Below are 9,934 nucleotides of genomic sequence, written 5' to 3' on the forward strand. Positions count from 1 at the left end.
CCGGCACATGCTTTATTGGTTAAGAGATGGAGATGTTCCGAAACTTGACAACTCCATGTTTTCTGAACTGCCAAAGGAGGCACAATACTATCAAGTATCAACTACTTGGTTTGATGGAGGCAATTCATGACGTTCTGAAAAGTAGCCGAAGGAGAAGAAGTGTCGTGATCTAACGCGTAATGATATTATTAAGTTGATGCAGTCAGGGGACTACAGAGGGCTGCCTAGAAGTGGCTTGAAGTTTGGAAATTTTGATATTTCTTGCCTTGATCTCTCCGGGATGGACATGTCAGGTGTAAAATTCAATTATTCTTGTATGAGAAATATGTGTTTCTCGAATGCTCATCTCATAAAAGCCACCTTTAACAATGTGGATGCTCAGGGATGCAAAGTTGCAGGGTTGTAAATTCAGGGGAGCAAACTTGAAGGGAGCTTCAATCCAAGGTGCAAATATTGAGGGCATCTGTGATAACCCGTGTTTGATTGTCATTTAGTAATTTATGAGACTGTATATGGAAGTTTGATCTTTATAAGCAATTTTCTTCTGATGTCACCATGTGCACCATACATAATGTGGTTTGTTAGGCACATTCATGCTCTCAAAGCTAACTGTTAAGGGAATTGAATAAGATAAATAAAAGAGTAAAATACTGGTCACTCCTTTAATTTTTAATAACTTGACAATTAGTCTTTCATGTTTTAATTTTAACTGATCACTCCTTATACTTTTAAATTTTAAAAAATTTGGTCATATATTAAGTCTTCGTCCAATTACACCATTAAATGATTTTTTTTCCTTTTATGTGATGTTTGCAAAGTTAGCAACTTAACGGTGCAATTGGACGAAGACTCAACAAAATGATCAAATTATTTAAAATTTGAAAATATAACGTGTGATTAATTGAAATTAAAATATGAAAAACTAAATTGTCGAGTTACTATAAATTAGAAGAGTTTACTAATATTTTGTTATAATAAAAAATGAAAGGAAATGAGATAAGGGAAAGTCGGGTCATACTTATCGATATAGAGAGAAGGAGTTTCAGAAGCTTGGAAGAAAAGAGAGAGAGAGAGAGAGAGAGAGAGAGAGAGAGGATTCTCCTTATGTTGGGGAATAGGGATTGATCTCTCTCTAGGGGTCGGAAAGACCGAAAGAGTGGATTAGAGGTACCGACTACCGACGGAGAAAAAAGAAGGGGGTATCTCTCTCTCTCTCTCTCAGTTGAGGGTGGTAGCTGTAGGATATGTTTGCTCGAATTTGGTATAGAGATCGATGACGGTATATGATGGTTATCACCATTTTTTAATAAATGGAAATAAATTTGTTGATCGCTTTTTATTTACTCTTTTTATGTGCATCTTTTTAAACTTATGTCATGTGTCTAATTCCTCAATTATTATCTAACTATGAGTTGAGAAAAAACACATGACATGAATTTAGAATGGTGACACAAAATTAACAAGTGAAATGTAGTCGGCAAATTTATTTTCAAACATCATCCAGATTTATCCTTGTTAATTTGGGTTGAGGTGTTAATGATGCTTGTTTGACAGGTTGTACGTTGAAGTAGAAATGATGATCTGAATCTTATGAGTATTATGGATCAATAAACTAGATCGTTAATCCAAGTTCATTAGCCACCAGATTCATTCAAATATTATATGCAATAGCTGTTATGTTTTTCTCGACCAAAAAAAAAGCTGTTATGTTTTTGGCTCAATTAGTTCATCAATTCGACCACGCATACTAATCTTTTAAATTCTTGTAACTGAAGAGATTCATGAACTGAAAAAAAAAGAGTAGAAAAATTGAAGTCAATAAGGAAGGATTAGAAAGGAAATGTTAGAAGATAAAGAAACTGACTCATTTTACTATCATTAATTTAAACAGAGGGTTATTTGACTTATTTCCTTCTTCACAAGGCACACCCAAAAATCATTTTATAACGTTATGTCTGAAATCCAAGTATGGTTATGGCTGCGAGCACGTAGCAGCAATATCATCGGAATGCAAAGCCCTCCTGATTGATCTGCCCATTAGGAACATCACTATCATGGGCATTCACAATGGCAATCAGTAGTTTCACTATGGCCAATTCCTACAAGGTGCCCTATCTCATCTGTTACCACCCATATCAATTCTAATTGGTCATTTGAAGTTTGTGGCCTAAAGTTCCACTTATTTGGAGATAAAGAGTAAGTGGTTGCTAGACAGTGCAATTGTACAATGCGTCTCTGTTAACCATACAAAGGGACTAAGGGAGTGTAGCAATTTGCTTATAATCCCCTATGCCTGTACATAGGCTGTGATGTATTGTTTGCCCTTAAGATTAAATACAAGATGTAGAAACTAGACATCAAGCCTTTATGCATTTTTCCTTTAATTTCTGCATTTCTAGCAATCTTATTAACTGTGAAAACGGTTTGATGCATGGATCCTTCCCCTAGCAAGACCACAAGAAATGAACAAGATGCGATGTCTGTAATCATTAAATTGGATTTGCTGATATCTTAGAAGAGCCGCGGAGTCTGTGTATCTATCACCAAGATTGCAATGTTGTTCAACAAACAACAATGCACTACAATTTTTTTTTTTTGAAAGAGAAAGAAATTAGGGCAATTACATTTAGTAGTCTTTAGAGCAATCAACACAATGATACCAAAATGGCTTACAAATGAATTTATTATGTGTGTCATCTAATCAAAACCAGGCCATGCATGGAATACATCTATGGTTTCAGGATAAGCTTCCTAAGATTTGAGATAGCACTATCTACAATACATCTTCTTGGAGAAAAACAATATGGGGACTAAGTTGCCTGTAAGATAGGAGGGTGCATGGATGATTCATCACTTCAATTCAAGACAAACTTGTCATGCGTTGAAAGTTAGATTTGGAATTTTTTCTTATCTGAAAAAAAAAGGAAGATAGAAAGATCTCAATAACCAAAACATACAGTAGGTGTTCCATACCATGGATTCTGCAATTACAATGTAGACATTTACTAAATCCGAAAGTAAATTGGAGTTATATTTCTCTATGGCCCCAGAAGAAACTACTGATCTTGATGTTTAAGGACCATCTCTAACAATTATTGGGCTGTTTTAGCTAGCATACAGAGATTGAAGGACCCTCATCTTTATTCAATTACCCAACTTTAACAAAAAAGATGCCAACCGACAACCGCAGTGCTCAACAGACTGGCGAACTCGATGGAGTCACGGGGATGCTTGTCTGCACCCATAAATCCGAAACTCTCAACTGTTGCTCTCAACTTCACACTAAGGTTGCAACTTGCAAACAGCACCACTACTCTAGCTTGCTATTGGAGTAGCTTGCTCTATATATCTCTACAATTATTGAGCGGAAGGAGAGGGCAGAGCTACATTCTTCAAAGCCTTTACCCATAGAAACCAAAGTGGGAGAGCTCAGGTAGGAATATGGCTCATCATTCAGTCGCCGTGGAGTTCGTTATGATGGTGATGATGATGATGATCGGCTGGAGCAATTGTACGATGAGCGACATTGGTTCTACTGCTGCTGGTAATAGTACTGCGGTCGCCTCTTCAGCCTGGTGTAATGGGAAAATAGAAGATGGTCAGTGCATGCTCGATGCAGACGCGGCGGCCTACGGAGAGCACTTGAATCTGGACGTGATGGACATGGTGTTGCAGTACTTTGATTCAAGTGAAATTAGCAGAAGGGTCTTGGCGGGAAGTCCTCGTACCAGAAGGGCTCTCAATTCGGGTCAAGCGTTTGTGGATAATAAAAAACGTAAATATGGCCGTCAGCCCAAAGCAGGGTGCAATCCTAACGGTAACCCGTACTATCGCTGTTGACATTATCAATACTACCGATCGATCAATCCAGTATCGATAATAGATCTGCAAATGTTATTTCTATTTTCGTCAAAACTGTATGCAATTATATCTATCGCTGTCTTAGTTTCCCTATTTGTGTATTAGTAGTCACTTAATAAAGTTCATTTCCTGGACTAACCATTTGAGTTCTGGACAACACCACTCCCTCTTGCTTATGCCTTCCATAATCTGTCGGTGTAATATTGATGGTACATCACGTCTAACAAAGTATCTCCCTCAACAAAGAGGAAATACATCTAGATACAATGGTACATCACGTCGAACAACGAAGATAAATGAAGTACTTTAACGCAACTAAGAATTTGTGGACAACAAAAAATATTATGTATGATCAGAGCGGGACACAATTTAAGGGACAAAAAGGAACTATTCTGTCACAACCGTTGGATGTTAAATGCAAAGATCCTACGGAGCCAATGACACTGTCCACACGTCCCATGCTTATCTCAACCAGTGTGTCCGTATGTGAGCAGGACTATATATTTCCTATATATTTCATTCCGCCTGAAGGTTTAGTATTGTTCACATTGGTTTACTGTTTCTTTTATTTACGTTTCTGCCAATGGGATAGTGAGTTGTTGGCTTTTGGATTTGGTTTATGTGGCTGCGTGTGCGTGTGGTTTATTTGTGTGTCATCTGTGTAGCTTCACTAGAAAGACGAGGGAGGTGTCATTCGTGTGTGATTGTATTGGAAGTATCGTGGTGGTGTGTTGAAATATTGGCGTGAAGCCATGGCTGCAGAGTGCTGCAGGGAAAAAATGTTGTAGAGGTTGTGCATGCTGCAACTAGAACTGCAGGTTGCAAGCGTAGATGTGCTTGGTGCAGGGTTGCAAGTGTAGCTACCGCTCTGCTCTCTATGGCGAATGACGAATGGCAAAGGCAAAGGATGTCAGGGTGCAGCATTCGTTGCTGCAACGATGTCGTTTGCTTCACTTACTGTCGGTTTGAAGTCAAGTGCTGTATTTATTGCATATCATGCAGAAGAGGCTTCTCCATGTTTTGGTTCAGTTGATCCATGCTTTGGTTCAGCTGATTTGAGCACTATATAGCTAATAAGCTTTTCTATATTTGAACAGTAGATAGTAAGGTGTAGTTGTAGTCTTTCACTGTTGTAGTAAGTTAGAGTAGTTGGAGTAGTTGCCCTCTTGTTGGCTATTTAGTCTTTCTCTTGTATTCATTTTTGTTTAACTGAATGAAACACTTGGAACATTTTGCCAAGTTCAGTTCACCATTTTCAACATGGTATCAGAGCAGGTTTCATGGCCTGTCTCTTTTACTCTGTTTCTTGATCGATTTCTTCATCCTTCATTTTGGAGGAGAAATCTCATCATCTGATTTCTTCTTCTATCATTGGGAGAGAAATCTGTTTGAGTTCTTCCATATAAGACTCCTCATTTGTTAATTGTCATTTCATGATTTCCTCTTTTCATTTTGAAGAGAAATCAAGTTATGATCTTTTCATCCCATTCCATTTTGGAGGAGAGATCGGTTTAGAGTTCATAACTCCTCATTTCATTTCTTCTTGGCCAATTTATTATCTCTTCTTCCATTTTGAAGAGATTTGTTGTCGTCAAGATCTGATTTCCTCATCTCATTTTAGAGGGGAGATCGGTTTAGAGGTTTTTCTGCAACCTCATCATATCCGATGTTGGAATATCAGAGTCTTTTTCAGTTTCATAAAAGTTAGAACAAGAGGATTTGTCTTATAGGCATCACGTTTGGTGTTGTTTTTCAAGAGTGTGTTTGGGTCTCGATTCAAATCATCTCTGATCCGCCCACCTCGGCTCTAGGCATCAGGAAGTCGTCATTCGTCAGATTTTTCATCGGATCTTCTCCAAACTGACCGCAAATCTTGATTTCGACACCTTCTATTTCATTCACAGTCAAGCTCGGCTGCTCAGTCCATGTTTATTTCTCCGCTGCGTTTCTCTCTCAGTTGAGCTTGGTGTTGGTTGATTACTTCTTTGTGATTCTGGGCTTCCATCGAAATCCCTGGGGCATTGAAATTGTTGTTGTTGTTTCATTTGCAAAAAAGCAACCATGCGCCCATCACATGTTCGACAGAATGCCTAAGAGAAGCATGTTTGGGTCATATCCCAATTTGGCTTCAGGGGGAGCCGATTACTGATATGGCCACTATTGTTGGGTCATATCTCAACTGCCATTCTAGAATCTTGTGTTCTCCTTTATTCATTAACCCAGATTCGCATTTAATCCGGTATGATCTCGGACCAGTGAGAGCTTCATGCCCACCTCATCAAAACCTACCCGCACAAAGATTCATCTTCAACCAAGCAAGGTTAGTGGGGAACAATTTAACCTTCATATTCATTCTCAAGGCCTGTGCTCGAGTTTTTTGGATATTGTATGTGGCCAAAAGGCTCAAGCTTGTGCTTTGAAACTTGGGTTCGAATCATATCTTTATGTTTCCAATGCTTTGATTCATATATATGGGAGTTGTGGTGATCTGGGATGTGTCAAGAAGGTGTTTGATAAAATGCTCGTGAGAGATGTGGTGTCTTGCAACTCTTTGATATGTTGGCATGTCAGTTGTTGCTAGGTGAATAGGTGATGCTTTGCTCTAAAGTCACTTTCGTGGTGGAATGTATCATCATGTGTTGGTGTTGAAGGTTTGTTTGAGATGGTTAGAGGGTGTCCTCTGCTAGATAACATGACCAGTTATCTTCATTTTTAGCAAAGGTTTATAACAATTATGGAGAACTGCCGAAGTTCAAATGTTTTGAATATTTGAGTTGGGTTTCAAGATCAGATCGAGGGTGTGCAAGCTATGAGAAAATCATGATCCAACTTTCAGTGCACATGTATCAGGGGATGTGTTTCTTGTTGGATCATGGAGTATCTATTTTGTCATTGATCATTGTCATCTTATGTTCTAATGATGGTATAGCTTCAGGGTTTGCACATCTGACTTCTTTCTTTAGTGATTGAGCTTCATGTCATAACTATTTCATGTTTAGTTAGTTGTCAGTGGTCCCCAGATAGTGAGTGAGAGAGATTTGATACCAAAGCTTGCTGATCATGGTTCACATAGGAATCTAATCAACATTCAACTAATTCTCAGCTGTTCCTTTTTCTCATTGTATTTTATACTAGTAGCTCCCTCATTGGACCTTCCTCTGAAATTCATAAACCTACCCATCCATCCATTTATAACTTCATTAGCCTTCATGTTTCATACCATATCATAGGTTCATAGTCTTCATATTGAAATATTTTCATTTAATATTTCAAGTTCATAATAAATATGGTTTCATTCCATATTCCATTTCATATATCAAACCCCTATCATAGCATAGGCTTATGAAATTTTCTTAACTTACCCCATATTTCATCTCTTTCAACTCCACCACATGTCATATTTCATGGAGTTTGACAATATCAGAAATAGTGGCAAGCTTGGCTGTCGCTTCTCTCTCGCCTACGCTTGAGGGGGAGTATTGGAAGTATCATGGTGGTGTGTTGAAATATTGGCGTGAAGCCATGGCTGCAGAGTGCTGCAGGGAAGAAATGTTGTAGAGGTTGTGCATGCTGCAACTGGAACTGCAGGTTGCAAGCATAAATGTGCTTGGTGCATGGCTGTAAGTGTAGCTGCAGCTCTGCTCTCTATGGCGAATGACGAATGGCAAAGGCAAAGGATGTCAGGGTGCAACATTCGTTGCTGCAACGATGTCGTTTGCTTCACTTACTGTCGGTTTGAAGTCAAGTGCTGCATTTATTTTTGAGCACTATATAGCTAATAGGCTTTTCTATATTTGAACAGTAGATAGTAAGGTGTAGTTGTAGTCTTTCACTATTGTAGTAAGTTAGAGTAGTTGGAGTAGTTGCTCTCTTGTTGGCTATTTAGTCTTTCTCTTGTATTCATTTTTGTTTAACTGAATGAAACACTGGAACATTTTGTCAAGTTTAGTTCACCATTTTCAACAGATTGCTTCATAACGGAAAGCTGGAATCGAGAGAGAGAGAGAGAGAGAGAGAGAGAGAGAGAGCTTTAAATGGAGAACTGATAGATTTTGTTTGTTGTTGAGTTTTATCTAATTATATTTATGCATCAGGTATCTTTACAGAAAATAAAATGGTATTGGTGATCGGTTTTCAATTCAATTAACAAATCTGTGTTTCTCTTGATTTCTAGCTTTAAATGGAGAACTGATAGATTTTGTTTGTTATTGAGTTTTATCTAATTATATTTACGCATTAGGTATGTTTACAGAGAATAAAATGGTATTGATGATCGGTTTTCAATTCGATTAACAAATATGTGTTTCTCTTGATTTCTAGTTGATGATCAGTAATCGATTGTTCTGTTATCCAGTTCGTTAGTTGTTTAGTTTAGCTTAATGCTCTCATATTTCTCTCTCCTCTCTCTCTCTCTCTCTCTCTCTCTCTCTCTCTCTCTCTCTCTCTCTCTCTCTCTCTCTTACCGGGTTTGCATATGATCAAAATTTTTACGGTTAATTTGATTTTGATTCTAGGTTTTGTTTTGGTGATACTTTTTAGGTCCGTCTATATGGTCATTATGGTGTATGTTGTTGATGCTTGATTCTGATTTCTTTTGGGTGATAAGCAATGGCGGATTTAGGAAATAAGTCTTGTCTAGACTAATGAGAGTTTTTTTTTTTGCAATAGCATTTGTAGCTAGGATTTTTTTAATCAAAATGATATATCATTCAAAATAATAATTTAAAATCCAAGAATAGAAATATATACAATAGTCATCACTAGACTTTAGAAAGAGAAAAAAAATATGATAGAAAGTAAGAAATGCTAACTAATTATTGAAAAAAATGTAACACATGAAAAAGAGAGGAAATAAAACAAAGTAGAAAAATCAGAGAGGAGAAAAAATAATATAAATATAATGGCTTGAAAAGAAGAAGCCAAGAATCGAACTTGGGATTTCAAGCTTCTATGTTGAGAGACTTGACTAACACACGGATATGATGTAGTATGCACATATAATAATGACTAAACTATGCTACCAATTTTTGTCAAGGCTCAAGCCCATAGAGCCTACAGAGTGATCCGCCCCTGGTGATAAGTAGTTTGATTAAACTATCTTACTTTGTTTGCAAATTTGTTTTCTTTACGCACGTATGAGGAGGAGGAGAAAGGTGATTATAGGATTTGATTTGCTGGGTTATTATCACCTACTTATAGATAAATATAACTTAAGAGTCTGTGTTCGACGGATTCCTATGATTTAATCAATTACTTTCTGTGTTGACTAGACACAATACTCCTTTTGTATGCATGACTGCTTGCTACATCAGTTAGTCTTGGCTTTTGCTCTTAATTGAGTAAGCACCATAGTTATTTTTGTATGTTCCTTATCTAAAGCCTTTACGGAAATATAATAATTAAAAAGGTTACCATTGTTATGATTCGTTTAGAGTTCGTATGCGTAAGTGTCTCATTTCTTGGTTAACTTTAAATAGGAAAAGACTTGCTTGGTAACTTACCACTGGCGCTTGCTATAGAGATACTTGAACATTCTAGTAAATATATTAATCTCAGGCAAATATAAAGTTACGTGATTCCCCAGATTATTTTATCATCTGCATTTTTTTGTGATAAGAGCACTTTGTACGACGTTCTTAACATGTTTTATCTCTATTTGTACTTTGCTTAGACCTTATTATTGTAATATTGAGTCATTGAGTCGTAATAAGAGTCTTGAGCGGTACAGATGCTTTTGTGTTTACATGAGTTAAAAACGCAGAATTAGTCTAGAGTCCTAATTTGAGTAGGAATCCTTGTAGGACTAGGAAATTTAGTTGGATTAGGAGTTTTCATATTTCTACGTATTGGTCGCATTAATGATATTTTGAGAGTCCTTCTTGCATTATGAATCTTTTTTAGACTAGAAAACATTCTATTTGGGAAAATCTTACTTGAACTTACACTTTTATTCCGTAACGTTCCAAATCTTACTCTCATATTCTAGTAACTTACTTGATTTTTTATATGAATTATCTTGTCTTTTATTATTTTCAGATTGTACAATGAAAGAAAAAAAATAGAGGAAAAGTCA

The sequence above is a fragment of the Argentina anserina genome, chromosome 6 (assembly GCF_933775445.1).
Source record: "Argentina anserina chromosome 6, drPotAnse1.1, whole genome shotgun sequence".
NCBI classification, from domain to species: domain Eukaryota; kingdom Viridiplantae; phylum Streptophyta; class Magnoliopsida; order Rosales; family Rosaceae; genus Argentina; species Argentina anserina.